General features: G+C 33.7%; 1 protein-coding gene across 11 annotated transcripts in view; it reads right to left on the reverse strand.

Annotated features, from left to right (window-relative positions):
* Positions 1 to 16,555, reverse strand: part of MGAT4C (MGAT4 family member C) — a 717,101-nt gene that overhangs the window by 142,592 nt on the left and 557,954 nt on the right. Inside the window, exon 2 of one of the 11 annotated variants that reach the window (XM_049094032.1) lies at positions 852 to 929. The exons of the other annotated variants lie outside the window; for them this stretch is intronic. The gene's annotated coding sequence lies outside the window, so the exon portion shown is untranslated. The remainder of the gene's footprint in view (positions 1 to 851; positions 930 to 16,555) is intronic. 11 annotated transcript variants of the gene reach the window in all.

The raw sequence follows: 16,555 nt of genomic DNA on the forward strand, positions 1-16,555 counted from the left end.
GCACTGGATATTTCTGAGCACTTCCAATTTCTTGGAAGCTTCCCCTCCCATAAGTTCTATGATGTTATTTTATGAATTGGCTAAAAATTTGGTGGCTTCTCAGTAGTTATCAGCATAATTTCAAGGTCATTATCATTGATTCAGGGCCTTCAAATTTGGCAACAGTCTACTTTGCTTGATACTTCTTTGTAGGTTCTAATCATTATTCCAGATTATATAACATGCACTTTTACATCCATTTGCCGTATTCTTTTTGTTTCCACACCTGCCAATATTTTAGTTATCCTAAACTTGACCTACTCTGCAATATTGTAAACTCTTGCCTATACCACACATCACTCGGCAGAAAAACTAATCCATTGGCTCATCGAAACAACAGTGGATGGATTTTTTCTTGTCTTTATAATGGCTAGCCAAAAAGGTATGGCATACTGGAAATTATGAAATGTGTGTTTGAATGATATCTGTTTTCAACTTGGCGTTCCTATGTGTCTTGGGCCCAGAAAAAGGTGGGTCTAAATATCAAAGTGTCTGAACTGAGTGAGGCAAGGGTAGATAAGAAGCCACGTAGCAGAAATACATGAAAGACAAAAAAATTGAATACTACAGTGTTTCCTATTATTTAGGATAGTTTTTCCCTCCTAACTAGCATATGCCTGGACCAAGTATAAGTCTCATTTGAGTGGGGCATCAGAGATATTTACAGAAGAAACCATCTCCTTTTCATGTTGGGAAAATTGCTAAAGCATGGTGAATCACTAGAGAATGGGAAACATGAAGATCATGTTGAGTAAAATGCTTCATATTTAGGCTCTTAAATCACTAGTACAATTATTTATGATAACACTGACCTTTGTGATTTAGGGAGAAAGCACCATGGAATTTAACATATCGGTAGGGCACCCATTATTTGGACAGTGTAGAAGCACCTACAGAAAAATAAAATGGCTTCCTTAAGATAACATTTGAGAAACAAAACTAAAGCCAAACCTCAGGTTTTGGATTTCAGAGCTTTGTTTCAAAAGACAATATTTACTGGGTTCCAGTGAGAACAAAACAAAGGACAGAGATATATTTGAAGAGCCAAAACAAAAGATTATAAACAATGACAACAAAATTCATTTTGAACCATTTTGTTTGGAACTACCACTTTCGAAGAGAATAATAAAGTGAATGACTAATGAATGTGTCCAGTTTTAAAGAACTTCTTGCAAACATTCCATTTTTGGTATTTAAAAATTATATTCTTACCATAATTGCTTGGAACAAATTGTATATGCAAATCAGTGACTCTATAACTGTTTAAAATCAGCAGGACTGACCACTTGCATTCCCAGAAAGAAGGCCACGGAGCTAATTGACCCTACCAGAGACTAAATGTACTTACTGTGCTTCAATTTGGGGTGCAATTATATGTCTGTGCAAGTTTTCACATGACAATTATTGCACTTCAAAAAATCTGCATGTTACTAATAACTCTGCAACTGAAGAGGAAGAAAAGAAAGTATTCTCTAAACAATGCAATTAGAACAGTATAGGCAATTAACTTCGCTATTTAGTATAAAGTTGAGAGCACTAAAGACTGAAGTAATAAATATTCACAAACACTTCATCATTATACAGAATCGCAGAACAGCCACACATTTTTAATACACAATGCAGGCAGTCATATTATTAAACTTAATGGCATCTGAGAAATGATGAAATGCTCACAGCCTTGAGCTTGTAATGAGATAAGCTTGTAGCCTGATCAGCTTGCATACAAATCATCTCATCTGAATAAAATTAATGTTTGATTTTTATATCTCTCCTCAAGCACTGCTGAGCCCCCCTTTTTATTTTGTGAACAATTATAGAAGGAAAATAAAAGTTTAGCTGTGATATGATATATCAGTAGGAGGGTCTACAACACATGACATTTTAAGTTCTCGTTTCTAAGTGCTGAATGTCAGATTTCTTAGATATTATAAAAATAAAGAATGGATGCCTTATGCTAAACACGATATGAGAAATCTTTTAAAGATTTTACATTAACATAAAAATATTTATATTTTAAGTGTTTTTTAACATTCAAAACAATAATAGCACGGTAGTATTTAATGTTGAAAGGACTGCCTTTCAGATTTAATGAATTTTCTTCAGAAAATTTGATCTTCCTTCAAATTCTTATTTTTTTCAAGAATTTATTTTAATTCTTGATTTTATTTATTTGAGAGAGAGAAAGAGCATGAGAGTGAGAGAGAGAGAGAGAGACAGAGAGAGAGATCCTGAGCAGGGGGGAGGGACAGAGGGAGAAGCAGACTCCCCACTGAGCAGGGAGCTGATGCAGGATTCTGTGGAATCCTTGGAATCCTGACCTAACTTGAGCTGAAGGCAGACACTTAACCAACTGAGCCACCCAGATGTCCTCAAATTCTCATTTTAAGATTATAATATTAAAAGAGATTAAATGTGTCATAGATATGTCTGTTTAACATCAGCAAAACTAGGAAAATTATATGTAACTAAAGTTTATATTCAATATTTTAAATCCCAATGCATATCATTTTCTTAAATGCTTTTTGAAGTGAATGAATTATAATAAATTTTACCTAAAAGAGATTTCAAGTGTCTCAGGTAGGACATTGCCCTCTTCCCTGAACATCTTATTTGACGTCTAGTAACATTTAGCATTCCATAGCTGTGAAAGAGTAAAAACCACACAAAATGGAAATGGAAATGGAAATGTCCCATTTCTAATCTACACTGGAGAAGAAAACTGCAAAGAAACCATCTAAAGTTGAAATGGGATGATATCTTAGACTAATTCTTGAACAGGGATCTCATTATATGGCATTCCCTCAATACATGATTTGTGATTATTTAGAATGCCTGGGATCCCCGGGTGGCACAGCGGTGTAGCGCCTGCCTTTGGCCCAGGGCGCGATCCTGGAGACCCGGAATCGAATCCCACGTCTGGCTCTCAGTGCATGGAGCCTGCTTCTCCCTCTGCCTATGTCTCTGCCTCTCTCTCTCTCTCTGTGTGTGTGACTATCATAAATAGATAAAAGAAAAAAAAATTAGAATGCCGGTAACAAATTTCATCTCCTAAAATAAAATTATGAAGGATAACCATGGTTTTCAATAAAATGGATATTAAGCCATTCATAAAATAGAGTATTTAGGAACATATTTCATTAATAAGCTAAGTTGAAACTCAAACCCTTTCTTGAATCACCCTAGCTTATTAATAGCTATTCATCTCATTGTATCCACTAGACATCTCCTAAATGACACCACTGAGGACTAGGTGAGTTCAAACATAAACTGCATACAATAAGGCCTGGCAAACACGACATGCTCAATAATTGTGTTATTTTTCAAGGACAATTATTCCTGCATTTCAACTCCCTCTTGTTCTTCTGTATACCCAACAAGAGTCAATTGCATTACTTCTCGTACATGTTTTTATAAATTGAACTTTTCCATTAACTCAAAAATCATAAAATTTGGGAAGACTCTCACTCAGATTCTATTAAGTTCCCCTTCCTCAAAGAAATTAAAACCAGAAATCTTACATAAAGCATTATGGGTGTGACCTATATAGAAAATTGTGTCAGGGGTTCCCAAGACAACTCTCAGGCTCAAATCATTCTCTAGAAGAAATTAGAGAACTCTTAAAAGCTATTATACTGACTGTTATGGTTTATTACAGAAAAAGGAAACATTTTAAAATGATTTTAAAATCAACAAAGGGAAAAGCTGCATGGGGCAAACTCCAGGAGAAATCAGACAGAAACTTCAGGTTCTACTCCCAGTGAAATCGCTTGGGGACACATTTAATTCTCCTCCCAATGATGCTTCTAATAAACAACCCATGCAAAATGCTTCTAATCAGTTAATTTCACTTGAGTATTACCCAGAATTTTTACTGGAGGTCAGTAAAACAGGCAAATAGTGCCTCAACTACTCAGATCCCAAGTTCCCTCAGAGCAAAAAAAGGCATTCATCATACATTACATTATTTTTAAACTGGTACAAAGTGGCCCAAGATTTCGGGCATAAAAATAAAAAATAAAATAATAAAATTAAAAAACAAAACAAAACAAAAAACAGGTTTCAGTTCAGAGTGGCCCAAAGCCTCAGACATATAAAAATATTCTTATCAAGTAGCATATTCCAAGGGTTCAGAATTATCTCCTAAAAAGCAAGCCAAAGTCTAGTATTGAAGCTTATACCTTATTTGGAATGTGCAGGATTCTGAGCAATCCAGGTCTGCTAAGTTAGCCTTTTTCTGCCCTTCCATACAAAGTGGAATTCAAATCAATGGATCAACACACAGAGGAAAAAAAAATCTTGGCACTACATGAATAGACTGGCAAATGTATATATCCATGTATTTTATTAAAATAAAATCTTAAGTTACCTAATTATAACTTTTTAATAATAACCAGTTTTAAATTACTCTTCTGATTAACTGACCAATTTCCATAAATCAAGTGCCTCACTCAATAGCAGGCAAAACTGATAGTCGTAGTTTATGCTCTGGTTTATGTTTTTAGCTCTTGTTCCTTAAAAGAGGCCTTAATATGCTCCTGCCACTAAGGCTACTCTATAACTTTGTTTACCTCAAATTCCCACATAAAATTCTAGGACCTGGGGCTTGACCCCCAGCTCTGTCCCTGACTAGCATGATCCAGCCTGCCTTCCTGATCTCACACTTCCCACCAAGTTAACAATTGAGTCCCACAGTCCTGCTAACACAGGGACCTCCTGCTGAACTCCCTAAAACAGCCTGCCTGACCTGCAACTCTCACTTCAGCTGCTGGATTTCCTGCCATGTCAGATGGGGTTTTCTTTCAATTCCCTGTACCTTTCTCTGAAGCATTTGCCCTACAATGGTGAGTAAGCTTATTCTGTTTCCAGGTCTTTACATGGGCTCCTCTTGGGCCTGATATATCTCCCAGGGCTTCTCAGAAAGAAATACACTCTTATTCACACAACTTGCATTCAGCAAGTATTTAGGGATTTAGTCAGTGGCCATTAAATACCAGGCACAGTTCTAGTGGCTAAAATATGTGAATATGTAGTTCAAATGATTGAATGTCTATGTTGACAAATGCATTTACATTAACACACACACACACACACAAATACACACATTCCCAGTTTTTTTCCTTAAAAAACAAACACGAAATGATCAATAGGTAGAACTGGCTTTCAAATTAGCCTCTGGTTATCATTCCTTTTTCCCTACACAGTCTCCCAGGGATCTTTCAGTGATTTGCTAATGTGTCTAATCTAGGTCAGATCACTTTTCAATCCTGCTAAAGATACTATACCATGACCCTGACAGTACAAACTGTTCTATTTTCCACTCCACAGATTCTAATCTGCACGACTAATTGTAAAACGAATACTCTTTGCCCTTGGATGCCCCTAAAGGTGATGGAAAATGCCATAGGGTCATAAGCTCTCTGACATTAAAAGCAAAGAATAAAAAAATGAATTGCTCTCTCTCAGTACAAACAGCTGTAAATCCAACAAGTAAATGACCTTTAGTTCTCCTACTCCTAGAGGGAATTTCTTGAATTCACCAATGTTCAGACCACTAGGGAAAACAAAACAAAATAACCCATCTATCATTAAATTAGTATACCAGTACACACTAGACAAATATAACAAAATAAAATATTTAGTAAATCGTCTATGAGATAAATCATGGAAGTATAGTCCTAAAAAAGTACAAAACAGACATAGTTGAATCCTCTGAAGCAGCCTCAGTTTAGATTCCATTTCACGTGTTCGGTTATAAGTCAGAAGGGTAGGTATCCCTAAAATTGTTGCTTAAAAGTCAAAACACTATCGATCCTCTGTTATTGTGAGCGTCCTTCCTTTTTCTAGGCACAAACTTTATAGTAAAGAACAGGTTCTGATGGTGTAAACAAAAACATTTTAAGGATGTAGAAAAACCACTATTGGGGCACTTGGGCGGTTCAAGAGTTGAGCCTCTGCCTTTGGTTCAGGGCATGATCCCAGGGTCTCAGAATCGAGTCCCACATCAGGCTCACTTAGGGGAGCCTGCTTCTTCCTCTGCCTGTGTCTGCCTCTCTTTCTCTCTGTGTCTCTCATGAATAAATAAATAAAAACTTAAAAAAAAAAAGAAAAACCACTATCAAAGCATTTTGAAAAGAAAAAGGTAAGTTATTAGAATTCACATTTATACAAAATATTATACTTACTACCATAAGGAGTACTTATTTGACATAGACTATTTCTTGAGTAAATTCCAAACTGCATTATCACAAATAGTAACTGAAAAATGATCTTTTGGTTCTGACAACATATTTGAATTTAATTACAATTTAGCCATAGCTAAAACTAGGAAAAATAAATGTGAATTTAGTGTTTAGTAGATCCAAATATTTTCTCTAAGAAATTCACTTTTGTTCAGAGCTTAGCTTATCTAGCACTTCATCTGTGTCACTCATTCATTTTTATTTATTTATTTCTTACAAATAATGTGTTAAGTGCTTACCATGTGTCTGGACCTTTCCTGGATACTGAGGACACCGTGTTGAATCAGAGGAATAAATAATTATTCTCATGGATCTAATATTCCAGTGGAAACAAGACCAACTAATAAGAATATGTGTTGTGTTATGTTCTGAAGAAAATAAAGTGGGATGGCATGATACAGAGTAATGGGGAAGTGCTAATTTAAATTCAGTGATTAGGGTGCCTGGATGGCTCAGTAGATTAGGTATCTGACTTAGGCTCCAGTTGTGACCTTGGGGTCCTGGGATGGCCCAAGTCACTCTCTGTGCTAACTGGGGAGTCTGTTTCTTTCTCTGTCTCTCATTCCTCTTGTGCTTTCTCTTTCTCAAATAAAGAAATAAAATTTTAAAACATAGAGTAAATTCAGTGATCAAGGAAGTCTCTCATAAGCGGTTATATTTAAGCATAGATCCAAATAAAAGATGACCCTGGGATGAGCATTATGGGAACAGGGATAATAAACTATTGTCAAAATGGATAAGAGTTTGGAGAATTCAGGAAACAGGAAGATCAGTGTGGCTGAAGACAGTGAGTGCATAGCAGGGAATGGTATGAGGTGAATTTGGCAAGTTAATCCAGAGCCAGATCACAGAACTTTCTAGACAGGAGTAATAATTTTGTATAAAGAGTAACGGGTAGCCATTGGATGGTTTAGCGGCATACAGGTGGAAAATGGATTGTAAGGAGTTGAGGTTGGAAGTAATGGTAACCTGTTAATCAGCCACAGCGGTGATACAGGTGAGAGGCTGTGGAATAGAAGTACTAATGGAAATTCAAGCAAAGTAGATACATTTATAATACAGTTTAAGTACTGAAAGCAAGACATGATGGTGGCGGTATGTGCATATAACGGAAAAGGAGTATCAAAGGATTGACAATGTTTAGAGTTGAGGCTTGAAGAGATGGAGAGATGATGGCATTATTTCCTGAAATAAAAAAAGGAAAGAAGTGATTGAATGTATGTGTATGTTTCAGATAGGATTACTATGATGACACTAGCAGACAACCAACTGGAAATGTCAACTTAGTAAAAAAACCTGTTACATATATTTTATTATATTGTATTATAGTTATATATTGTTATTATATAAAATTACGTCTACATGTATATAGACATTTACATATAAATTATCCCAAACTTGGAAACAGAAAAAAGAGATAACTTTGTGTTCTTTCATAAGATTTCCTATGAACTAGGCCATTTTTCCACTGTATTGAAGGGGTAGAGGCTAACTTGTAGATTTGTTGTTGTTATTGTTGAGTATATATGAATATCATTTCTATCTTGTAGAATAGAAAAGAAAGGTTATAGTTTCTTGACCTATAAGACATTAACCAGTTTGAGCTCTAACACAGAAATCTTATTCTAACATTTCCTTATTAAATTGTATATTATACATACATGCATGTATACATATTTAAACACATAACTATAGCTATTTTGGCACATGCTTTTTGGGCCAGTTTTAAGATCCTGTCATTAATTAATGAATTAAACAGGATCTTTGCTATGTATTTATTTTATATTTATATGAGATTATTGAATTTGTGTTTTAGAAAATTATAATATAATAAATGTAACAGTTAACGATATATATCTGGGAGCCATTGGCATGTAGAAGAGAGCTATGAAATGGGTGAGCCTGTGTAAAGAAATAATAAAGAAAAATACGTATGAATGGCTCTGATTCTAAAGTGCAGGGGAAAATATGTATCAATTTTATTATATGCTCAGAAAATCTCTCTGAGGTTTTCATATTTCCATTTTTCTATTAAGTAAATTATGGATCAGAAAGCTTGAGTAGCTCTCCCAGAGTTTCACAACCAGAAAATGTTAGAAAGTAAATGCAGTTCTGGTCAGTCTGACTCAAAATTCTATGGTTTTTTTTTTTCCCACAAGAGCAAGATAATTCTCCAGATGAAAATAGCTTAATTTTTTTTATAGAGCTAATAGGCAATTTAGTCTCCCTCTCTTTATTCCCATCCCCCTCCTGGTGTGTGTGATTGCTGTAATTTAGGCTCAGTATACTGTGTAGCTACCTCTTAACCCATATTACCTTACCCAAAGGAATTACTTTAAAATTGGTAAGTATAGATCATGTAGGACATGCAAATACTATCACAGTATGAGCCATTTTAGTATAGGCAAATATAAAAGAGAAGCTTACTAATACGGTAAGATTTTTAACAATTAAAATGTAAATTTTTAGCTGAAATTGTATTCATGAACTAAGCAGATGATCAAATGTCTCTATTTTTAACTTTTGACTTTCCGTTGTATAAGAGTGTGCATAATGACCACTGGTTAATCCAGAATCTAAAATTTTAATCAATTATATCCACATAAAATTTAAATATGATAATTTTTCAAGTATTACTTCTTCAAATGAAAATATTTAATTCACAATGAGATTAAAGGCAATGCATAAAGAATATATTATGTAGTGCAAATTAAATAAATGTCATTATTGCTTTCTTATTCACCACACTTTTTAATATGCATATTTTTGTTATGCAGGTAAGTAAAAATAGATTTGAGGAGCTTAGGAAAATGATAAATTCACTTATGTAACTTTGATAATTCAGTGATAAAAAATACTGAGCAATTAGAAAAAATGATGGGACAGCAATAATGAAAGGTGATTAAATCGATAATGAACAGATTATATTGCCCAATTGAATGTTTAAAATATAATGCCAACTTCATTGACAATGATACATTTATGGCAGACACTAGATCTTTGACCTACATATACCTCTTTCTGGTAAACCACAACTGCTTGAGGGGAGGGATCATAATGATATCCAACTGTGCATTTCCAGAGCACATTGATGGCTCCATCATACATATACGTTAATGTATTCATTTAGTGTCTATGTGTTACACATCATGACACCTAATGTTTCAAATCTTGGTAGAACCCTAAATATATAAAATTCATAACAGGATAAAATTAGAATTTTGACCACTTTTACCTGTTTGAGAAGTCTAATTGATTTTTGAAACAGTTCTAGATTAGAAAAATAAAGTAACTTAATGCCCAATTTTTTCTACTTTAAACTAGGACTAAAATATTGAAATGTAATTGTTAAAAGTATTTAAAACTAAATGTGCGCAATGACAAATAAAATGAAAAAATATAACTAACTTTATCTCTTAGTACAAATATTTTATTTTAAAAGATTCAACAACATAGAACCAGATGTGGAAGGTCTGCAATCCTTTATGCCCGCTTAAGTAAGAGAACTGTAAACAAGTACATAAAATATGAAAAATAAAATTTAGAAAATTTCATGAAAATAATGAATGCAATAAGTAAACGGGGTCACTAAAGAATATTAAATAATGAAAGTCATTAAAATCATTCACAAAACTATAATTGAGAATTATAAGGACTTTAACATAAGATGCTAATTCAAATGATTATATATAGAGATTCAATCTATGAGATAAATGTTATGAACTGGGAAAGTAATTATTTGTTAAAAATAAATTCAAATTACATAGAGGCTAAATAAGCTGTTTGTTTAAATGGATTTTCCACCTCTCAAAAATTGTCTGCTTTATATCTCCAATAATTTGTGGGATGTTCTAGTCAGATTTCCTACAAACAGAGAAACCAAACTTGCTATCTTGTCTTTAAATACTATGTTTTTAATCCTCAGGTTAAATATTTTACATCTGTCTTAAATGGCTTGATGTCTGCCATCCACTCAGAGAGATTTTGATTCAGTAAAGCTGAGATAGACCCTAGAAACCTGCATTTCATTAAGAATCTCAGGCAAATTTGATTCAGATACTGTGTGGAGCACTTTGTGAATAAAATCTCTGCAATCAGTGTTTAAATCTTGCCAATCTCTCTTTGCAGTACTTTTTTTTTTTTTTTAAAGATTTTATTTATTCATGAGAGACATACACACACACACACACACACACACAGAGGCAGAGCCACAGGCAGAGGGAGAAGCAGGCTCCATGCAAGGAGCCTGACGTGGGACTTGATCCCGGCTCTCCAGGATCACACCCTCGGCTGCAGGCGGCACCAAACCGCCGCGCCACCGGGGCTTTGTAGTACTCTGCGCCACTTTGTAGTACTCTTTCATCTCTAGCTCATAGTCAACATCTTCAAGTATAATTCTGTCTGTGCAATAATTACCAACTCTTACCAGAATTTCTGCAGACTTTCCCCATGCCATTCTAGACTAAAAATTAATGTTAACCATCTTTAATTCTGAAAATTCATAAAGAACAAGACCCAGACTCATCTCACAAACCTTCACATCTTCAGCATCGATCCTTTAACTGGAACATAACATATTTATTTGTTGAATTACTGGGTAAGTTTGTTATTGCTAGATCACTCCTGAAAAATCACTGTTTTAATCAGATCACCCTCTGTATAAGAATGCTTCGTGATTGCTAATCAGGAAAATTAAAACTTCTTGAAATCTTAACTTGTTATTATGAAATGTTTTTGAATTACATAGACTAGGACATCATATAAAATCATTGAACGTACATTTGCACTAAGTCTATTTTTCATAATTCTTTAGTTCAATTTCTAATTTCTAAATTTTAAATTTAAATTAAAAATTAAATTTTTAATGCATCCATCAATTAATCAATAAGGTTTTGCAAATCCTTATTAACAATATGATTTCATATAAAACACAACTCTTGTTCATATATATGATAATTTAAAATCTAGTTGTAGGGCACCTGGGTGGCTCAGTGTTTAAGAGTCTGCCTTTTGCTCAGGTCGTGATCCTGGGTTCCTGTGATTGAATCCCACATCGGGCTCCCTGCAGGGGCCTGCTTCTCCCTCTGCCTATGTCTCTGCCTCTCTGTGTCTCTCATGAGTAAATCATAAAATCTTTTAAAAAAAATGAAATCTAGTTGTAAGACATATACATACATGAAATATGAAAGTATGCATGGCAGTATACAAAAATTCTCAATCATATATGTATAATTATGTATGTAATATAAATATATATTATGAAGTTATATATCTTATATATAAACACACGCATTAGAAGACAATGAACATTCCCCTTAGGTAAGTCTTTGTAGAGCTGAAGGGTCCTGAAGCACAGACATGCTGAAACAGAAGAATATGGGATACATCTTTGGGAGATAAAGAGTAAATCAACTTGGCAAAGGCAAATGGTCCATAGAGAAAGCATGAAGTAAGTTTTAAAGGCTAGGTGTGTTTTAAGAGACTTGTGTCTGTTTTAAGAGACCTATGTCCTCTAGGCTCTGTGTTAACTTGATGATTCTGATGAAGTTAAGTGGGCAACAGAGTGGCATAAATTAAATAATATTCAATGCTTTTGAAACTGAAAATAAAATACTTTGGAAAACCAACATTCCTGTTTCATCATATATTAAATCAGTGAGCCCTTACTCTCTGTCAGGCACTCTGTTGGATAATGAGAATGAAATGTTGGGCAAAAGCAGACATAAAATGTGACTTAAATCTTAATGGAAGAGACAGACACTACTCAAATAACCGCACACTATATTTATAACTAAAACTTGTCCATTTCAATAGAAAAGTGTAGGATGTTTTACAGAATGGTTTTGCTGACTTTGAACTGAGTTCTAAGAAATTATTCATAGGAGGGGACGTATAGGATTGGGGAGAAAGCATCATAGGCAAAAGAAAGAACATGTGCGATGGTCCTGATGTACCAGGGCACAGGGTAAATTCGGGGATTTGTAGGCATGCTAGTGTAGCAAAGAGGAAGGAAGACAAGTAAGCCACCTAGCTGGAGAAAAAACAGGGGCTGGACTAAGCGGACTGTTCAGAATGTTTAAGTGGCATTGCATTGGCTTGAGAAGAGCAATGGTGGTTGGTAAGTCACTGAAGAATGTTAATAAAAGATTGACACTGAACTTAAAACAATTCACTTAGGCTAGTATATGCGACATCTGAAACGTGTAGTGACTAAAATGAATAATTTATCCAAGTAAAAAATGATACTGAATTTGGAACGATGATAATTTGAGAGAGAGAGGTAAAAGGGCAGACAAGGGATATTTAGGCTAAAATTTAGCCAGACTAGCTATTGGAAGTGAGACAAAAGGAGATTTTAATTGCAACAACTAGGTTTTTAGGCAGAATAATTACATGGATGATGGGCTCATTCGTTAAGATACATATATTTATTTCAATGTACATTGGTTCACAAAGTAAACTGTTTAAAGCTACAGACTGTTTTTAAGTATGTGGTGGGGAAACTCTTTGTAATTTATCCTTCTTAAAATACTTCATTTTCTTAAGCTTAGTCCATTATTTGAACCACTGTTAGCATTTTGGGATTATATTTTGAAGTGCTATGAAATTCCCTATGAGATTTTGATTCAAATTAAATTAAAACTACGATACAAATCAAGAAAATTTAATGCTTTTAAAAAAATATTCCATTTTCTAAACTCATTTTGACACCCAAAATACTATAATTACAAAATGTAATGATAAATAAATCATATCTATTTAACTAATAAAATAGATAGCTGTTTCATCAGTTTTTCAAAGTGTTTGATATTGGCCATAGTAGAGGTGATTCTAGCTTCCTCAATGTCAGGTTTAAAACAACTACACTAAGTCCTTATAGATTATTTATATGTCAAAAATTACTAAGCTTAAACGTCTGTAGTATCTAAATTATACACTTAAATTTACATGTGCAGTGTGCATGCTGGGAAAAATAATATGCTTAAAGAAACTGTATACTGCATTGCTGTCTGCAACTTCTTTATTCTTATTACCTTTGTACCTCAGCCAAAGTTATCTAAATGTATTGGAGGTTGAGAAGCAAGGGCACATAGACATAGAATTACAGTCAACTATAATGGATTAGGTGCTGAGCCGAGGATAAGTATATCTTTTGACAGGCTACAAACCATTTACAAAATTATTAAAGTAATAAAATACAACTTAAATCCCAAACTATTACTGATTCCAAACATGATATAGCATTTTCAAGGATTAATTTTACTTTTGAAGGAAAAAAAAAACAACTCCACTTGAAATAAAATTAGAGTATTAAGTAGCCTTAACCAGTAGCACCTTAATAAATATAGTATAACAATATTAGGAAATCTAAGTAACCTTTTACCTTTCTATCCTTCTGTAGTACAGCAGCAATATTTTATGTAATACATAAGAAAAATTACTTAAAATAATAAATAAATCAAAATAATTCATTTAAAAAAAGCATAATTAAGAAAAGATAACACATTCTCAAATTAATTCAGAATCCTAAATATAAAAAAAACAGGTATCTTGAAATATTAAACTCATCTTTGGCAAAGGCATACAATTATTAAATAATTGATATAACTTCATTTGCCTATTTTGAATTAAAATTATATGACTTACAGTTTGATACATTATCTCCTTTACATTAGTTCTCACAATAATCCTGCTTATGAAGAAACTGCTTACTAAATTTACAAAGTGACATTTCTAGAAAGACATAATTCTGTAAACTGAATCCAGACTTTTTTTATTTTTTTATTTTAACACCAAAGCCCATATATTTAAAAATAACTTCACAGTAACTTCGGAAAAATGCATTTCCCATAGGTAATATTAAAATTGAAATTATAAAATATGATAACCAGTATAATACAATAATGTACATTTTTAAGGTAAGGGATCATATTTTTTAATTCACAATGTTTATCACAAGGATTTTGAGAAGCTGTTAATAATCATTTACTGAACTAGTCAACACAAACCTTATTAATCAAAACTGGAAAAAGATTACTCTGAATTAATAAACATTTAGAACTCAAGGATATCTTTTTAAGGTATAAATAAAGTCTACTAAAATATTTATTTAGAAATAACTATGAGTTAGCCCTTGATCAAACAGTGAATAAGGTATATTGTCTGCCCTCAGTGTGCTATGTTAAATGCAAATGACACATCTGATAAAGGGTTAGTATCCACAATATATAAAGAACTTGTAAAAATCAATACCCAGAAAACAAATAATCCAATTCAGAAATGGGCAGAAGACATGAATAGACATTTTCCCAAAAAAGACATACAGATAGCTAACAGACACATGAAAAGATGTTCAACATCACTCATCATCAGGGAAATACAAATCAAAACGACATTGAGATACCATCTTACAACTGTCAGAATGGCTAGTATCAAAAAGACAAGAAATAATAAGTGATGGCAAGCATGTGGAAAAGGGGAACCCTCTTGCACTGTTGGTGGGAGTGCAAATGGGTACATCCACTGTGGAAAACAGTATGGAGGTTCTTCAAAAGGTAAAAAATAGAACTACCCTAAGCCCAACAATGACACTACTCAGCTATTTACCCAAAGAATACAAAAATACTGATTCTAAGGAATATATGTACCCAAATGTTTATAGCAGCATTATCTATAATAGCCAAATTATGGAAACAGCCCAAGTGTCCATCAACTGATGAATGGATAAAGAGGTGGCATATATGCATACAATGGAATATTACTCAGCCAAAAGAAAAAGAAAAAAAGAATGAATCTTGCCATTTGCAACAACATGGGTGGAGCTAGAGAGTGTTATGCTAAGCGAAATAAGTCAGTCAGAAAAAGATAAATAACATGATTTCACTCATATGTAGAATTTAAGAAACAAAACAGACAAGCAAAGAGAAAAAAATAAGAGAAAGGGAGGTAAACCAAGAAACAAGACTCAACTATAGAGAACAAACTGGTGGTTACCAGAGGGGAGGGACAGTGAGAGAATGGGTAAAATAGGTGGTGGGGATCAAGGAGTGCACTTGCTTTGATGAGCACTGGGTGTTGTATGGAAGTGTTGAATTAGTCACTATATTATACATCTGAAACTAACATTGTACTAACTGGAATTTAAATAAAAACTTAAACCTGCATAAGCAGCTGTCAGAACTAGTATGGCCATTCATGATAACACTGTAATTGGATTTAAATATCAAAACTTATTGGTTATTTTATGAAATGTCACTTGTGTTAATAAATTTGGAAGTTATTCAAGAAATATTCAACATTATTCTAGGACTCTTTCATGGTTTTAAGTGTATTTTGTTTGGGGCACCTGTGTAGCTCAGTTGGTTAAGGATCAGACCCTAGATTTCAGCTCAGGTCATGATCTCAGAGTCTTGAGATCAAGCCCCATATGTGGCTCCACTCTGAGCATGGACCTTGCTTGAGATTTTTTCTCTCCTCTCTCTGTCCCTCCCCCTGCTCTCTCTTTCTCTCTTTCAGTAAATAAATGTATTTTGTTTAAGTATAAACCCCTGTAAGTAATCTCTTTTTTCCACATGTATATATATCACAGCACAAATTAGTCCAAATTTTGCCTGATTAACTGGAAACTTAAACTTCCTGGCCACGGCTTTATCATGTTAAATTATTATCAGGATTTATTAAGTTCTTTCTTGAGCATTATCAACAGTAATTAAACAAATTCACAATATGTACCTTCCTATCTAACATATAACATCGTTATAAAGTATGAAGTATTTTTGCCAAAAGGATATTAAACTAAAACTCATGAAGTAATGTCACACAACCCCAAATCGATGAATATTTTTAAATAACTCTAAAACCTTCAGCATCTAAAAAATGTCAGCATCAAGAAATACTCAAAAGAAGGAAAATAAGAGAAAAGAAAAAAAAGACAGGCTCAGAAGGTATACCAGATTGAAGGATTAAAATATGACAAATGAAGCCAATGCATGATTCTAGATTTTCTTTTTCAATAAAGAACATTACTTAGACAATTGAAGACATTAACAAAACCTGTTGATTAGATAACAGTGTTGTTAAAGTGTTAATTTCCTGAATTTCAGTAGCTGTGCTATGATTATGTGCTTTCCTCTGTTCCTGCTGCTTGGATCACAAGAGAATGAAATCATGTGTGGTGGTGATAGGTAGAGACAACCGGAAATGCAGTGTCTGATGTAATGTCTTCTTTATGTAAATCTTTTCCCTTCCTTCCCTTCCCTTCCCTTCCCTTCCCTTCC

This window comes from Canis lupus, chromosome 15 (assembly GCF_003254725.2).
Source record: "Canis lupus dingo isolate Sandy chromosome 15, ASM325472v2, whole genome shotgun sequence".
Lineage (NCBI taxonomy): Eukaryota > Metazoa > Chordata > Mammalia > Carnivora > Canidae > Canis > Canis lupus.